We start from the raw sequence: 18,868 nt of genomic DNA, 5'->3' as shown, positions 1-18,868 counted from the left end.
CTCCCACTTAAAAAGATGAGAGAGGCCTGTAATTTTCATCATGGGTACATTTCAACTATGAGAGACAAAATGAGAAAAAAAATCCAGAAAATCACATTGTCTGATTTTTAAAGAATTTATTTGTAAATTATGGTGGAAAAGAAGTATTTGGTCAATAACAAAAGTTCATCTCAATACTTTGTTATATACCCTTTGTTGGCAATGACAGAGGTCAAACGTTTTCTGTAAGTCTCCACAAGGTTTTTACACACTGTTGCTGGTAGTTTGGCCCATTCCTCCATGCAGATCTCCTCTAGAGCAGTGATGTTTTGGGGCTGTCGCTGGGCAACACGGATTTTCAACTCCCTCCAAAGATTTTCTATGGGGTTGAGATCTGGAGACTGGCTAGGCCACTCCAGGACCTGGAAATGCTTCTTACGAAGCCACTCCTTCGTTGCCCGGGCGGTGTGTTTGGGATCATTGTCGTGCTGAAAGACCCAGCCACGTTTCATCTTCAATGCCCTTGCTGATGGAAGGAGGTTTTCACTCAAAATCTCACGATACATGGCCCCATTCATTCTTTCCTTTACACGGATCAGTCGTCCTGGTCCCTTTGCAGAAAAACAGCCCCAAAGCATGATGTTTCCACCCCCATGCTTCACAGTAGGTATAGTGTTCTTTGGATGCAACTCAGCATTCTTTCTCCTCCAAACACGACAAGTTGAGTTTTTACCAAAAAGTTCTATTTTGGTTTCATCTGACCATAAGACATTCTCCCAATCCTCTTCTGGATCATCCAAATGCTCTCTAGCAAACTTCAGACGGGCCCGGACATGTACTGGCTTAAGCAGGGGGACACGTCTGGCACTGCAGGATTTGAGTCCCTGGCGGCGTAGTGTGTTACTGATGGTAGCCTTTGTTACTTTGGTCCCAGCTCTCTGCAGGTCATTCACTAGGTCCCCCCGTGTGGTTCTGGGATTTTTGCTCACTGTTCTTGTGATCATTTTGACCCCACGGGGTGAGATCTTGCGTGGAGCCCCAGATCGAGGGAGATTATCAGTGGTCTTGTAGGTCTTCCATTTTCGAATAATTGCTCCCACAGTTGATTTCTTCACACCAAGCTGCTTACCTATTGCAGATTCAGTCTTCCCAGCCTGGTGCAGGTCTACAATTTTGTTTCTGGTGTCCTTTGAGAGCTCTTTGGTCTTGGCCATAGTGGAGTTTGGAGTCTGACTGTTTGAGGTTGTGGACAGGTGTCTTTTGTACTGATAACGAGTTAAAACAGGTGCCATTAATACAGGTAACGAGTGGAGGACAGAGGAGCCTCTTAAAGAAGAAGTTACAGGTCTGTAAGAGCCAGAAATCTTGCTTTTTTGTAGGTGACCAAATACTTATTTTCCACCATAATTTGCAAATAAATTCTTTAAAAATCAGACAATGTGATTTTCTGGATTTTTTTTTCTCATTTTGTCTCTCATAGTTGAAATGTACCTATGATGAAAATTACAGGCCTCTCTCATCTTTTTAAGTGGGAGAACTTGCACAATTGGTGGCTGACTAAATACTTTTTTGCCCCACTGTATATATATATATATATATATATATGAGAGAGAGGATAGATAGATAGATAGATAGATAGATAGATAGATAGATAGATAGATAGATAGATAGATAGATAGATAGATAGATAGATAGATAGATAGATAGATAGATAGATAGATAGATAGATAGATAGATAGATAGATAGATAGATAGATAGATGGATGGATGGATGGATGGATGGATGGATGGATGGATGGATGGATGGATGGATGGATGGGGTGCCTGTGGCAGGTTACAATGTTACCACTGCAGCTGAAAACCCTTTCAGAACTGGTGGCTGGTACCAAAAGATACTTCTTTGCCAGGTAGCTCAGTACTGGGAAGAGTGTTTTTATGTTCCTCCCTCCATTTAAGAGGATTGTGTCATTCTCTACATTAACTGTCTGAAAGTAGCTTAAAAGTTCAGTGTCAATAGCCTCCCTCCGTGTCAGCACCGTGCTGATTGTGGTTGCTGTGCTCTGTGTGAAGAAGCTTGCCAGTGACTTCTTCTTCTTCTTTGCTGTTGGTGGCATTACTGCTACTTGGTCTGTAGGAATAGGCACAGTGCGCACAGTTGCTACCCTGATCAGCCAGCAGAGATTCTGCCTCTAAAACAGCTTGGTTTTTCACTGCATTGATCTTTTCACTTTGTATGTATTTGTCTGTGAACCGTAGATCCACAAGTGAGGCCATGTCCAAAAGGTCACTAGTTGTTGCGTCAGCATACTTGGCATTAAGGTATCAACAATGCAGGTCTTGATTGATTTGCATAGCTCGCTGTCACCCTCTTCATGTGCCAGGAGACTTGTGTTGAAAAGTGTATAGTAGAGGTCTGCCATATGAGATGGTGACATACTCCTCACCTGACAGAGCATCTGTGAAGTCCTGAAGTGGTTTCAGAGCCTTCTGGAGTGACTCCAGGACCTTGATGTCCTGCCATGTATGAACAAGCCTGGACTTTTTGTCCACAGACAGGACTTTTGTGACTGACCCAGCTGAATCTGGACTTCAGTGAGCTCTTCTTTTCCTCTTTTCCTCCTTTTCGCCAAGCTTTCAGTTCATAAGTGCATGATGAATCCTGCAAGGCTTCAGCTATATGCTCCCCGGTGTGGTCTTGGGGTTAATCGCTGGTTTGTAGACAAAGTTTTCACTTCCCAGTCTTCAATACAATGTATTTTCAAACTCATATATGGCTCGCATGTCCTGCTTGACCATATATCGGTTGCCAGTTCGAAATTAGTCACTTTTGCAATCTGGTCAGAAAGCTTCCGTCTGACCTCAGTGTTCATTTCTGGCAGAACTTACTTTTGACTGGGTAACCGGTATCTCAGGTCAACGTTTTTAGCAGCATTTTAAAACCTTCCTGTTCCACTGTTGCAACAGGAACCATATCTTTAGCAATGTGGTAAGCTACTACTTAAGTTATATCACGCCATCTGGAACTTTTCAGAAGGCATGGTACGGTTAAAAGAAGCTTCCAACGAGCTTTATTTTAGGACATAAAACTTTTAGTCTTCGTGGCTGAGGTTGTAGCAGACCAAGCACAAAGTTCTGAAAACTCATCGTACTGCACTTTATGGTGATGTTGAAAGTGTTGGAAGAGATTTGTGCTTCCACTTTTTGACATCCTTTACAGAAGGCCTGTTTTTGCTGCTCATTGGATCTTTTAAATAGAAACCATCTCCAAATAATTGAACATTGTTTTATTTTTTAATAACCAGATCGTCTTCGGCAGTGTGGATCGTGCAGCGCTGTGCTTTCCTCCATGTCACAGACAAACTTGTGATGGAGGGGGCGGGGTCTGGTTTGCATGCAAAGCTAAAGTGGTGGAGGGTCGCATCAAACCATATTGACATAGACAGTATTGTCTCATCTATAGCTATATATCTCCAAAACTCAATATACCGCCCAGCCCTATCAATTCAATACTCAAGTACCCTATGTGTACCTAATATGTCTATACCCTGACTAAGGTCTACAGCTCACATAATGATGTCTCGGATGGCTATTCCCATGTCACCAACCTCCTTTCATCTAACTAGGGGTACTTTTGAGCAATTATGTACAATGCTCAGCTGTTAGTTATCACAGAACATGATTTTGACCTGACCTGGCATGTTTTACATAAACACCTGTTTCACACATATCGCATGAGCAAGACGAGTTAATACAGTAAATATTTATTAAATAGTAACCATAAATTATGAAATTGTTCATGAGAAGGGGAGATTAAGAGCTATTATAAACTTGATCATCATGAAATCACATGCAGAGGAAGGCCACATTTAAATCATAATGGTAAATAATTTGGATGGATCCTCAATCCATAGAGTTGGCTGCTTCAACAATCTACATTCAGTTACACACACGCACGCACTTGTATATGTGGTGTACGGGGACTCTCCATAGACATAATGGTTTTTATATTGGACTGTATATTCTATCCCCCTACACTATCCCTACTCCTAAACCTAGGAATTAAAAAAAAAAAAAAAAAAACACAAAGTTTAGTATGTTTTTTTTAAGCCATTTGGTTTACGAGGACACAGGAAGTGTCCTCATAAACCATGTTTATGTTGTAATACCCATGTCATTATACACATTTGTGTCCTCATAATCCATGTATACACGAACACACACACACACACAGTGCATTTTCTAATCTCCAGATCGCCCAGAGCTGCTGAATCCAGCAGATCAGGGCCACCGCTAGCCAAATGGCTGTGTACTCAGTGTATAGAGAGCAGACTATGTGTGAAACAGGCCTAAAAACATAGAAAGTGTGGCAGGCAAGCAATCAGCACTGCAAGTAATCATGATAGAATCACTTAACAACCCTGTCTGTGCAAAGTTAGGGGAAGTGACCCTAATAAACCCTCACACCATATAAGCCCACTTGTTTCTATGGAAGTAAGATAATGCCAAATGTTTTTGAAATAAAAAGCTTGTTGAATTGCACTATTTGAAAAAAATATGCATTACATTAGCTGTGCTTGCATTTAGATGCACTGTATTTTTAAGGCTTGCATTTTTATGGGATGAAATTCAACACAATCGTATATTTAAGCTGTGAATATTTCAATTAAAAATATTTCACACACATTTTCATTATTAAAAATTCAATAAGTCATATTCACCTTTCAAATTTCACTTCCAAAATATTCATTCTGTTTAAAAATACAACCTATAAAATTCGACTAGCAATTTTCAGTCCATTTTATTTCGCTTTACAAATTCGCTTCCACAAATTCAGTGGTTCAAATTCGGCAGAAAATTCAACATTTCACATCCGGGAACTGCAGGAAGAGCAGTAGAGTGCCGATGCATCATCTCTATCTGCTGTTAGTCTGCTTCACCAGCAGGTGCCGCTAGCGGCTGTTTAGGAAGACCAAAGCAACGCTAGTAAATCATCATTCATTCATAAAAACGGATTTACAGAATTAGAGCAAGCATAAGTGAATATGTGATGATTATCAGGGCCAGTATAAATGCAGAAAAGCTGATAAAGACACAAAAGCTGCATTTATGTTTAATTCAGTGTATTTACGCTTACTTTCCCAGTGTAGCTACAGCTTTCTCTCCAGTGAACAAGATAACGTTATTGCCCGATGCTGGTGTACAGAGCAAACGTTAAATCTGAGATAGACATATATTTCTCTCTGTTGTTTAGTTTCCTTAACTTTATATCGCGGCGCTGTGTTGTAATACTAGGGCTTCCCTCATCCGTCATAGCTGCCATCAGGACAAAAACTCTTAACACAGCTTAATGGACTCGTACAGTGATATAAAAGACCAAACTCGCACCTCATTTGTGATGTAGGTTAGACTATATAGGCTCCAAGAAAGCAGATACTGGCATAAAGTTGATTTGACGCTGAACGTTTGATTATGATACTCGCAAATTTAGGGACCGTCTCTAAAGTTACGACATTCTGTATTCACGTTTCTACCTTCAATTGCATTTAAAGAGAATGACTTAGTCACAAAACCAACTGTAAATTGTTCATCTAGCTGTCAGGTATAATGCAAACCTTTTAGATTTTTGATGTTTATTATAATAAAAGGTAACACTTTATATTAAATAGTTGATATGAACGAACAATGAACTGCACTTCTACAGCACTTACTAATCTTTGTTAATGTTAATTCCAGCATTTAATAATACATTACTAAAACCAAGAGTTGTATTTGTCAACTTTAGTTAATGCACAGTGAAGTAACATGAACAATGAACTGCTGTATTTTTATTAACGTTAACAAAGATTAACAAATACAACAACAAATGTGTTGCTCATGGATAGTTCACATTAGTTAATACATTATGAACCTTACTGTAAAGTGTTTCCAAATAAACTGTCAAGTAATATGTAAAGATTGCTATGTATTTCACTACTGTATTGGATTATACAAAAAAATGCCATAACTTAAAGCTCAATAGCATATGATGAGAATGATTTAGTCACCAAAACTACCTGTGAAGTGTTCATCTATAGGTGCCAGGTCAAAGAGTGATGCACCCTTCTCTCTCTCTCTCTCTCTCTCTCTCTCTCTCTCTCTCACACACACACACATATTCAAACACACTCAACTCAAAGTACATGCACATATACTTTTTCTTTTTTTTACACATTCATCACACAATTAGTTCTACTTAGTTAATTTTATTTCTAAATTTTATTTAAAATTTGTATAAGCAGGATAATCTATGATCAGGTAAAATAAAAAATGAACAAAGTAAAAAAAAATAGTGTGATGAACGTGTAAAATAAATAAATAAATAAATAAATAGTATATATATATATATATGCATGTACTTTGAGTGAGGTGTGTTTGAATATGTATATGTGCATGTGTGTCTACAAGAGTTTGGTAGAAGGTAGAAACGTGAATACCAAATGTCGTAACTTTAGAGACGGTCCCTAAATTTGCGAGTATCATAATCAAACGTTCAGCGTCAAATCAACTTTATGCCAGTATCTGCTTTCTTGGAGCCTATATAGTCTAACCTACATCACAAATGAGATGCGAGTTTGGTCTTTTATATCACTGTACGAGTCCATTAAGCTGTGTTAAGAGTTTTTGTCCTGATGGCAGGGCAATCCTATGACGGATGAGGGAAGCCCTAGTATTACAACACAGCGCCGCGATATAAAGTTAAGGAAACTAAACAACAGAGAGAAATATATGTCTATCTCAGATTTAACGTTTGATCTGTACACCAGCATCGGGCAATAACGTTATCTTGTTCACTGTACAGAAAGCTGTAGTTACACTGGGAAAGTAAGCGTAAATACACTGAATTAAACATAAATGCAGCTTTTGTGTCTTTATCAGCTTTTCTGCATTTATACTGGCCCTGATAATCATCACATATTCACTTATGCTTGCTCTAATTCTGTAAATCCGTTTTTATGAATGAATGATGATTTACTAGCGTTGCTTTGGTCTTCCTAAACAGCCGCTAGCGGCACCTGCTGGTGAAGCAGACTAACAGCAGATAGAGATGATGCATCGGCACTCTACTGCTCTTCCTGCAGTTCCCGGATGTGAAATGTTGAATTTTCTGCCGAATTTGAACCACTGAATTTGTGGGAGCGAATTTGTAAAGCGAAATAAAATGGACTGAAAATTGCTAGTTGAATTTTATAGGTTGTATTTTTAAACAGAATAAATATCTTGGAAGTGAAATTTGAAATGTGAATATGAATTATTGAATTTTTAATAATGAAAATGTGTGTGAAATATTTTTAATTGAAATATTCACAGCTTAAATATACGACCATGTTGAATTTCATCCCATAAAAATGCAAGCCTTAAAAATACAGTGCATCTAAATGCAAGTACAGCTAATGTAGTGCATATTTGTTTTCAGTTAGAGCAATTCAACAAGCTTTTTATTTCAAAAACATTTGGCATTAATTTACTTCCATATGTTTCATCATGAGATGAAAAAGCATGAGAAATTATTTCTAATGCATGCTTGTTACTGTTACTGATTTTTATATTTTATTTAGAGCTAATCAAATCTTTATTTCTTGAGTTGTTTTAAACAGTGTTGCTACTCTCTGAATGTGTGTTTTTTAATGTAACCAGCTGAATATTTATAAGAAAGTGAAAAAGAAAACATAGGAGATTAAATGGGTATTCAAAATAATACATTCACATAATTATTTGATAACTTATTAGAAGTACAGTGTATTAGTAGTAACAAGTTTTGAAAAAGTTTGCACTTTGTGTTTTCCATCAGTGGAACACTGATGCATTGACTAACTGGTCCTACTTTATATTAAGTGGCCTTAACTACTATGTACTTACATTTAAATTAATAATTTGATACAATGCACTTATTGTGTACATACATGTTTTTACATTGTACTTATATTTTAAAAACACTTGCATGTAATTACATCTGTAATTAATTTCTGTAATTACATTTATTATTACACTGTTGACCCATCCCTTACACCTTACCCCTACCCTTAAACCTATACCACCAAAGCTTTCCCTAACTTTTCCCGTATTCCACCTCAATAGCAGCAAATGTGTTTTACAATTCAGTATGAACCCAATAAGTACATTGTACTTATTTTTTGATGTAAGTACATAATAGTTAAAGCCACTTAATATAAAGTGGGACCGACAAACATTTTAGCAACACCAGTACTGAGTGATGGCTTTACCTGAGGGATGTTATTACGATGAAAGAGTTCTCACAAACCATTTCTGTGTGTTCACTGAAAGACAAAATTGAGCACCCATGTTGGTGTGCACACTTGAGAGAGAAATGATCTGACCACTTCATAAAGGGACTGCTGCAGAAATTTGCTGAGGATTATTAAAAGTGCCTCTGTTTTAGAGCTGTTAGGATGTAGACAGTTATTGGTAAGGGAGATTCAATTGTTCAATGATGATTCAAATGCATCATTCTTGAAATATGATTTCTGAGAAATCAAATCCTTCAGACGGAGAATCTCACCTGTGCATAAGCAACGTCTTTCCACATGACTGCTTAGACTCTCCACTTGCTCCACCCACACATGAAAGAAAATATCAGAGACAGAGGCTTAAATCTCTAATCTTTATCCCCCCTCAAAAAAAGAAGTTCGAATTTGCAGTATGGGAATGCTTTGGATATCGAAAAAACAATCATGTAGTTATCCTCAAGGATAGATATCCAGTTTGCAAAAAATGTGGCCCCAAAGTGGCTGCAAAAGGAGGAAATACATCAAACATGTTTGCCTATTTTCCAGAACATCCCTCCGTACAGATGAAGGTATGTCCCATTTTATAACTTAAAGGGTTAGTTCTCCCAAAAAATGAAATTTCTGTCATTAATTACCCTCATGTCGTTCCACATCATAAGACCTTTGTTCATATTCAGAACACAAATTAAGATATTTTTGATGAAATCCAAGAGCCCTCTGACTCCTCCATAGACAGTAATTTATTAACCAATTTCCAGGTCCAGAAAGGTAGCAAAGACATCGTTAAAATAGTCCACGTGTCTACAGTGGTTCAACCTTGATGTTATGAAGTGACGAGAATACTTTTTGTGCGCAAAAACAAATAAAAAGTAGCGACTTTATTCAACAATCTCTTCTCCATGTCAGTCTCCTACGCTGTTTTCGTTGTAAATACAGTGCAGTGCTTCCAGGTTCTGCGCCAGAACGGCATATCATTCGCCGGCTCCTGCGTCAGCATCACATGCATGCGTCGTTCTGATCACGTGATCAGCGTCGGCCAATACTGAGTCAGCGTTCTGACACAGAACCTGGAAGCACTGCACTGTATGTACAACGTAAACAGCGTAGGAGACTGACAGACAAATGTCATGCTAATACAACCCTACACGGACTTCTAGAACAGCCAAATCAAGTAAATGATAATTTAATTCCATATGCTATTGTAATAGATCTCCTGTAACCCGTAAGGAATTAATACACATGATATCTTCCTCCTGCTCTATTGGCCATTCAATGGCTGCCTTGGTTGTCACTGAGAGACATCTGTGGTCAAAGCCTTTCTAATGGACGCCCCGATTGCTCTAGCCACTTCAGCTGTCAATACAGTTGTCGAGAGGTTTCAAGGATCTGAGGACCATCATCTCCACTCTGCTGGCAAGAAGCCCTGACACTCAAAATGTAGCCCAATATATGGACTACATTTACAGAAACCTCTCCAACAACCTGCCGCCAATCAAAACAGGTATTGGTTGGGCTTTGGCGGGAGATAAGGAGTGTGCTGAAGTCACTGCAAAGGGACGTGGCCAGGCACCAGGTGGCAGTTAAGGCCATAAAGGAGAAGCAGGTGTTAAACAAGGCAACCCTTCTGAAGTGTGGGACTCTTTCAAAGAAAGCCATCCCTGAAATACATTTTTTCCCCCAATCATTTCAACTTAATATACTCTTCTCATGGTGTGAACTGCAAAATAAATTTGACATTTTAAATTGCGGAGATTTTTTTAGATCTCCTGGAGAGCAACCCTTCTCCAAAGAACCAATGGAAGTTTCATGGCCACTTCTCCGCTTTCCTGGCCTTAATTTATGGTCAAAGGGGTGGTGTATACCAGAATATGATCATTGAGGTGGTGGCGGGGGCTTGGAAATCAACCTCAGAAAAATCCTATCTTATAAACTTCAATGTTTGACTTTTTTTATGTCTTAGGGGCCTGTATTTCTGTTTGATTTCTGTTCTTGACTGCCTTGTGTTTTTTTATGTGTGATCAGATCACGAGTCTCAGACCAGCCAAGATTGCGCTTCTTGAATATGAGTGGGCACAAAGATTCCTGAGAATTAAGGACAAACTGCTGGGTGGGAAGGATGCAAAGTATTTTTTCTTCACATCAAAGCCAAATCCATGCAAGAACTTGAATAATTACTTTCAGGAGGCATGGAAGTCCATGAAGCTGCCTGACATTTACTGATATCTGAAGCTCCATCGCCAGCCACATAAGTGTCTTCTCACGTGAGAACGTTTCTGTTAGCATTCCGTTATGTGTTATCTTACAAATATTTTTTCTCTCACTCTTCCTTATGTTTCTAGGCAAAGTTAATCCATACCTCTGATGATTGCCTAAAAATCTCCAAATGTATGTCACGACGTCCAGACAGAAGATACATTTTATGTGACCAACCTAACAGCTAAGCAAGCCATGGAACACAGTAGGCTGTTTGAATCGGCACTGCAACCCCCTGGTAAGCAAAAGCACTTTACCAGAATCCTGGACCTGACAGCAGCTAGGACCAGAGCCGAAGAACCCTCTTGAGTCAGACCAGTTAAACTGATATCCTGTAACAGGATAGACACTACAGTGTTGTATTGATTTGTGCACTGATGATCAACTCCTCTCCTTGTATTTATTTATTTATTTTTTTACACAGGGTGACCCCAAGGAGTCGGAAGGATCCGCCACGTCAACCAGGGTGGAGGGTAAGGCAGCGGTTACTGGAGGGGATGGCGGTGGCAGCAGTTCAGAGGAAAGTAGTGAAGGTGGGGCATCTACCGTGGAGCTCTCTAAGAGAAGTTCACCGAGCAGACACCAAACCACTAGGCAAGCAAGAAGAGGAAAAGCATGGAATTGCTGCCATCTCATAAATCTATCCTTAGGGCTACATTTAAAACAAACCAAATTTCCCCCTTCAAAATCTGTAAGGCCATAATTTTGATTATTCTGCTCTTTTGTGTGATTTGGTTTTCTAACAAATATGCTTGCATGGAATTTATTCATTCATTTATTATAAGGGTATTTTTAATATAGGCCTAGTATTTTCATACTATTTAGTACTGTATTCATTTGTAAAGTTTTACTTTAAATAAATGTTTACATATTTTAATAAAAAAATAATTCAAAAACACACAGTAACACTGTAATAACATTGTAGTCAACCTGTAGTAGAAATGCAGAATTAAGTATGTCCCATATATAAGATGTGTCCCAGCCTGGGCCAGAACCCACGAGTCTGTGAGCAGCTCCAAACACCCCAGGTGAAAAAGAAATAACACCTCCATAATATACTTAAAGTGCTCTATTTTCACACACTAATTTTGTGCTTAATATACTAAAAATTCCTTCTTTAGTACTTCTTAAGATAATCTTAAGAACACCTAAGTGTACTCAACTGTGCTAATTTGATACACCATGAAATATGAACTAAAATGTGCTTTTAACATATGATCTTTGTATTAAAAAATGTATTTAGTTACCAATTGTTGTACACTTTGGGCTCAACTGTACTAAGAAGTACTAAAGAAGATTTTTTAGTATACTAAGTACAAAATTAGTGTGTGAAAATAGAGCACTTTAAGTACATTATGGAAGTGCACTGCAAAAAATGCTGTTCTTACTTAGATTTTTTGTCTTGTTTCTAGTCAAAATATCTTAAAGTTCTTAAATCAAGATGCATTTTCTTGACAAGTAAAAATTATTTTCTTGTTTTCAGGAAAAATAAGTCAAAATTAAGTAAGTCTTTCCTTAAAGGGATACTCCACCGTTTTTTCATATTAAACTATGTTATTCCCTTAACTAAGACGAGTTGATACATACCTCTCTCGTCTCAGTGCGTGCACTAAATCGCTCTGTCTTGCGGCGAAACTTTGTTAGCACTTAGCTTAGCCCAGTTCATTCAATAGGGGCCAAACAGAGAAGCTACCAAACACCTCCACGTTTTCCCTATTTAAATACAGTTACTCGAGTAGTGTAACTCGACCTAGGACGGTGACACAAAACAAAATGTTGCGCTTTTTTAAGCGTGTAAAATGGATAACTATATTATATGGCGGAATACCATAGCAAGTGCTCGGGAGCACTTTGACTTGGCGCAGTAATATCTTCGCTCGTGAAAAGTCCCCCGCTCCCTCTCCTGTAAAAGTCACGTTGGTTCTATTGACGGAAATGAGAGGGAGGAGGAGAGAGAGCGGGGGCCGGTGAGAGGACTTTTCACGAGTGAAGATATTACTGCGCCAAGTCAAAGTGCTCCCGAGCACTTGCTATGGTATTCCGCCATACAATATAGTTATCCTTTTACACGCTTAGAAAAGCGCAACGTTTTGTTTTGTGTCACCGTCCTAGGTCGAGTTACACTACTCGAGTAACTGTATTTAAATAGGGAAAACGTGGAGGTGTTTGGTAGCTTCTCTGTTTGGCCCCTATTGAATGAACTGGGCTAAGCTAAGTTCTAACAAAGTTTCGCCGCAAGACAGAGCGATTTAGTGCACGCACTGAGACGAGAGAGGTATGTATCAACTCGTCTTAGTTAAGGGAATAACATAGTTTAATATGAAAAAACGGTGGAGTATCCCTTTAAGGGAATAACAGTTTAATATGAAAAAACGGTGGAGTATCCCTTTAAAACAAGCAAAATAATCTGCCAATGGGGTAAGCAAAATAATCTTATTTCAAACCAAGAATAAGCTATATAATCTTGTTTTCAGTTTGCACTAAGATTATTTTGCTTACCCTATTGGCAGATTATTTTGCTTGTTTTAAGGAAAAAAGTACTCAATTTTGATTTATTTTTCCTAAAAAAAAGAAAATAATTTGTACTTGTCAAGAAAATGCTTCTTGATTTAAGAACTTTAAGATATTTGGACTAAAAACAAGACAAAAAATCTAAGTAAGAACAGCATTTTTTGCAGTGTGTACTTTTTTTCCACCTGTCACCAGCACTGACCTCTAAGCCATAAATAAAAGCCTAAAACCAATCTGTTCATCATATAAAGTGAATGAGTTTCTTCAGAAAATTTGGATTAACCTGCTCAATTCATATGGATTAGTTTTATAAGTTCTTTATGAACTTTTAGAATTGTCTAAGTGTCAGTTGCGTGGCTGTCAATGGAGGCACAGAAAGCTCTCAGATTTCATCAGAAAGATCTTCATTTGTGTGCCGAAGATGAAGGAGGGTTTGGAACGACATGAGGGTGAGGAATTAATGACAAAATTTACATTTTTGGGTGAACTGTCCCTTTAAATGTTGAAACTAACATTAATTCATATTAGCTAATACATACTTTAGAAGTATTTTTCATTGTCAGTTTGTTAACTAATAAATTAACTAATGTTAAATAATGGAGCCTTATTGTTAAGTGTTACCGAACACTAAAAAAGAATCAGAACATTGTAGTCCAGATTAAAATGTAAAAAATGTTTAAGTTTAAAAATAAATAGCCTATTAAGTCTAAGTATTTAAGAATTCTGTGCTGCGATTAACACCACTGCAAATAAAAAAAAAATCAACAGAAGTGATTCAATCAAAAACCAACTTTAGCTTGATAAGAATTTTCCTATTGTCACTGTGAAGCTGCTTTGAAACAATATGTATTGTGAAAAGCGCTATATATGAAGATGACTTGAGCATTTTAACCGGTTGATAGAAAAGTATTCTTAAAATGCATTCTTAAAATCGGAATAATTCATAATAAATAATTATTCACAATATTTTAAAGTGCCCACGATAATACCATGCATGTTCAATATCGTTATATACTGTATTACCGTATATTGGCACATCTAATAGGTCATAATTCACAATTACAGTGGTTTTATTAGGTAAAACCTTCAGTAAAGTACACCGGAAACACACCCTAACATTCTGATGTACATTACAGATCAAGACTCATAATTAGACTTAAAATGAACTGTCCACGGACTGCCTACATGGGCCCTGTCAAATAAGTCACAGATGGGCACTTCCTGAATGAATCAGCAGAATCACAGGAAATGCCCACATGCAACCAATTTGACAGCCCCTGTAGGCTCTCCGTGGACAGCATTGTTATAAGTCATATTTTATAACTATAATGATATTAAGTAAAACCTACGGTACAATACACAGGAAATGCCATGTACATGACAGCTCATAAAAATGCTTAATTTGCATAAAAAAGCACTGTCCGCAGAAAATCTCGGACATGTCAAATAAGTTGGTCATGGGCACTTTCTGTTTCATTCATTCAAAATGGCATTTAATTTGGAGCAAAACACTTGGGGCTTTGAACACTCCATCACGTCCACACGCACAACATATTCAAGGCCCGTATAGCAAGTACTCAAAAAAAAAAAAAAATCAAGGAAAATTAGCAGCCCAGAACATTCCCAAATCACCCAATAAAGCACCTAATGAAATCGTACAGACTTGAGGAGCCACCGATTTCAAATTGGAGCCATTCCAAGGGTTGTATAACACCTGTGAAAATCAATGGGATAAGTTGCACAAGTCACTCACTCCTGTTCGGCCCCTGAACTTCAGAGAAAGTTGCCTCACAGGGCCCTCGACGACATACTAAAAGGGCGAAAGATGCAAAAAATATTTTTTGTTATTTTTCACACATCTCTCTGTTGTACATAGATCTCTATGGGAGCATGTGCCTGTAAAGGCCTCGTGCAGCAGTTACTTTCCCAAGGGCTAATTAGCTCTGGAAGCATCTAGAGCTGCAACACTCAGAGGCCCAAGTCGGGAGTCCTTGACTGGCTGTTGACTGTGCCAAATTTCGAGGCCCTTCGACCTTTTGACCCCTGTATTTCGGACGTCCTGGCAACTTATTCAACTGACATTTCGCAGGCAGTTTGTGGACAAGCATCTCTTTTTGGGCCAATTAAGTACTAAAGAGACATGGAACTCTGGTCCCAGGGGCCTGTGACGAGACAATTTCGGGACAATTGTCCACTGTCCATGAAGCACCTATAAAAATCAATGGTATAAGTTGCATGTGTCCCTGGGCCCCCAAACTTCACAGAAAGATACCTTTATGTGCCCCTGGGTGACATACCGAGAGGGATAGCCGGTTTGATGGACCTTTGGATAAAAGGTCACCGGTTTTCACTGAAAAGGCACTCGGCAGACACCACAGATCCCCAGTGGCAAATCTGCCATGAATTTGCATGAAAAAAGGGCAATAAAAACGAAAGTGCCAAAAATCATCAAAAGCACATCTGCGTGGGCATCCCAGGGGATGCCAGTATGCAAAGGCTGTGTTCAGTGGCAAAAGGCAACACTGGCATTTTTGTGGGCACCGTGACTGAGAATTAGCCTGGCAAGGCCAGACTGATATATATTCTACAAGATATATCAGTCTGGTCAGTCTGCCATCCGTTGCGATTCGAGTCAACTCCAAAACGTACCGACGAATCATATTCATTTATTTCAGTGATGCAAACAGCATCACTCTAGTGCGGCGAAAGTCCCTTCAATATCGAGCAGAGCAGACCATGTCTCTTAAAGCAGCTTCTTTTTAGCCTTTTTAAGTGAAAACATGTAGAATCTCAGTATTGATCGGGTGACTGTGTGTTTTAAACAGTTTATTGAACAGCTTGATGGCCTGATACAATGTCACACGCACACACATAAACGAAGCGAGCCAAGTCGAGCCTTTTAAAGCAGCCGTGAGCTGATGGCGTCTTTTTAAATAAAATCACTCCAGCGAATCGACAAGATTCGATCACAAGAATGCATTAGAAGAGTACAATTAAATATTGGATTAGGTTTTGAGAGAAACAGAGACGGCTTGCGTCTCTAATGAAGCTTGTGCTCCATTCTCACTTCATTGTGTTCAAAATACATGGCGAATCTCATTCAAGCGAGCACGAAAACATTAAAGAGCTTTGGTTTGTTTGACATCTGTAAAGAGGCTCGTTGTGTCGCCCGCGCCGCTGTTGATCCCAGCACGAGCAGATGAGAGAGAGAGAGAGAGAGAGAGAGAGAGAGAGAGACATGAGACAATTTTGATTCCGTCCTCAGTTTGTCAAGATTCATTACATTTTTGTTTATGCCATCTAGAATCTCAGCACTGATCGGGGACTGTATGTTTTAAACAGTTTATTGAACAGCTTGATGGCCTGATACGATGTCACACGCACACACAATTGGCAATAACACCACGTATTCTCAAATTCTTACTGCAACAATGACACAAGTCATTAACGTCGCTTTCTCTAGTGCTAGCCATGTTAAACTACTCTCTGTGCTTGCCAAAAAACGATTGTGCTTGCCTGGGGCCGTTTATTTACTTTTCGCTGTTGACTCTCTTGTCGCTTTGCTAACGCCATATCCGCCCTTCACTGATTGGTTTACACTTCCTGTTTGCTCAGATTTGCTCCGCCATAGAAATCGAATTGATTCACTGGCCGACCAGACTCATCCGCTGGTACAGTGGTGAGGCTGAATTTTCCAGGCAAACTGAGAATAGGCTGTTAGGGGTTGAAATGGATACACCGTGGGCATGTGGTGTACCCATTTCAACAGTACGGTGAAGAATAAGCAGGTTGGGGGACAGAGGTCAATCTCAAGAGGCTGATACCCCTTTCAGACCATATGCTAGCATGGCATTTTCTGCCAAATGTGTCTCCTTGGGTTCTGCAAACTGTGGAATGGGGTTACAGGATCCAGTTTCAATCTCGTCCCCCTCGATTCAATGGTGTGCCGAGTACAGTAGTGAGCACTAAACAGACTCTGGTATTCGAACAAGAAGTTCGATCTCTTTTTGTTGAAAGAGGTCATAGAAATGGTTCCTCTTCCTAAAAGGGAATAGGGCCTTTACAGCTGGTACTTTTTAGTTCCCAAGAAGGATGGGGGTTTACATGCAATCTTGGATCTATGTCATCTGAACCGTAATCTACAGTCTCAAGATTTTAACACTAAAGGTCATCGTATCTCAAATCACATCTGAAGACTGGTTTGTCATGATAGATTTAAAGACACATACTTACATATATCCATCCTTCCCCAGCACAGGAAGTTCCTCAGGTTTGCTTTCAGGTCCCCTTTTTGGGGCATCATGTCATTGCAAAACGTCAGATGCTTCACCAATAGGTTGGGGGGCAATCTTAGATGGCTGTTGGGCTTGAGGTCTGTAGAGAGGTCACCATCTTTCATGGTACAAAAATGGCCTGGAGATAAGGGTGGTATTTCTAGGGTTTAATTACTTCCTCCCAGATCTTAGGGGTTACCGGTCAGACAACATCAGTAGTCTCATAGATAAATCAAAGGGGCTGAGGCATGGGGAATGGAGACTTTATTGGGATGTGATGAACTTGATATGGCAGAAATTCAGCAGAGCAGAAGTGAACCTGTTCGCATCAGAGATTTCGATACACTGCTCTGGTTCTCCCTCACATTTCCAGTAGCCCTGGGGCTGGATGCCATCTTGCAGATGTGGCCAAGGCTGCGCCTGTATGCTTTGCCACAGACCACTACAGACCCTGACCCAGTTAACTGCCATCTTGTTTTAGTACTGGAGTTCTTGCAAGACCTTTTTTTCTGATAGGTTGACCACATCTATATTTAAGGTGTATGTGGGGGCCATTTATGCTAACGACACACCCAACCATGTTTGGTGTCTTGTTTACTAAGGTGAGTGAGACATCTTAGGCCTTCATGGGCCCTTACTATTGTCCTGTAAGGTCTAGCCTGAGCACCTTTTAAACCTTCTGAGACAGCCTCTGAGAAAGTTCTGACTCTTAAGGTGGCATTTCTTCTCAAATACTATGATAAAGACAGTAGTGGATTTGCAGGCCTTCTCCTGCTTAGAGCTTGCTCCGGGTGGAGTCAAAGCTATTCTACATCCTAGGCCACATTATGTTCATAAGGTGCCTTCCTCAGTTCCATGTTCAGTGACATTTCAGGCCTTCTGTCCTCCGTCTTTTCGATTTGCGGATCAGGAGAGGCTGAATCTCTTATGGCTTGTTCAGGACCTTAATATTTATGTCCACCGCTCAGGCCAGTGGTGTAAATCAGAACAACTGTTTGTCTATTTTGGAGCATGCAAGCAGGGTTTCTGCAGCTTTTTAAGCAGTCTTTAGCACACTGGATTGTGTAGGCTATTTCTGAGGCTTATGGGGTGCAACTCTACTCAGGGTGTGGCCTCTTCTAAAGCTTTACTATTTAGGGAATCCTTACAAGACATTTGTGATGTGACAGGATGGTCTTCGCCACAAAGATTTATAAAGTTTTACTACCTCGATATTAGTTCTACGTGTTTTTAGGTCCTTGCTCCTTAAGTTTGTGCGCAGACAATTTCACTTCTTAAAGAGTTGGCATCCTTTTAGTATGGCATAGTGGGTATTAACATTCCTATGGTGTCAACGATCAGATGGAGCTTTGAATTCCCTCAAAAGTTACCATCTTGGTTATAACTCGGGTTATAACTGTAACCCCAGTGGAGCAGGGAACGACATGCTGCATGCCTGAGCATATTCCTTCAGCCAATCAGAAGCTGACAACAATCAATGCAGGTGCCATTTTATAGTCATGACACATGCCATTTCATGTCATATGACTATCGGCAGTCAGTAGAATTAGTATGATTTAATTTGTG

The 18,868-nt window shown here is 39.4% G+C and overlaps 2 protein-coding genes across 4 annotated transcripts in view; one reads left to right on the top strand and one right to left on the bottom strand.

Moving 5' to 3' along the window:
* Positions 1–11,313, top strand: part of LOC137009316 (E3 ubiquitin-protein ligase TRIM35-like) — a 58,437-nt gene extending 47,124 nt beyond the window's left edge. For 2 of the 3 annotated variants that reach the window (XM_067371423.1, XM_067371424.1), the window contains exon 5: positions 10,604–11,313. The gene's annotated coding sequence lies outside the window, so the exon portion shown is untranslated. The remainder of the gene's footprint in view (positions 1–10,603) is intronic. The other variant, XM_067371425.1, reaches the window with a different exon arrangement.
* Positions 1–18,868, bottom strand: part of LOC137009315 (calcium-responsive transactivator-like) — a 56,388-nt gene that overhangs the window by 30,639 nt on the left and 6,881 nt on the right. The window lies entirely within an intron of this gene.

Source organism: Chanodichthys erythropterus, chromosome 20 (assembly GCF_024489055.1).
Source record: "Chanodichthys erythropterus isolate Z2021 chromosome 20, ASM2448905v1, whole genome shotgun sequence".
NCBI lineage: Eukaryota > Metazoa > Chordata > Actinopteri > Cypriniformes > Xenocyprididae > Chanodichthys > Chanodichthys erythropterus.
Note: the sequence above shows the minus strand (reverse complement) of the source record. Positions and strands in the feature narration are given on the sequence as shown.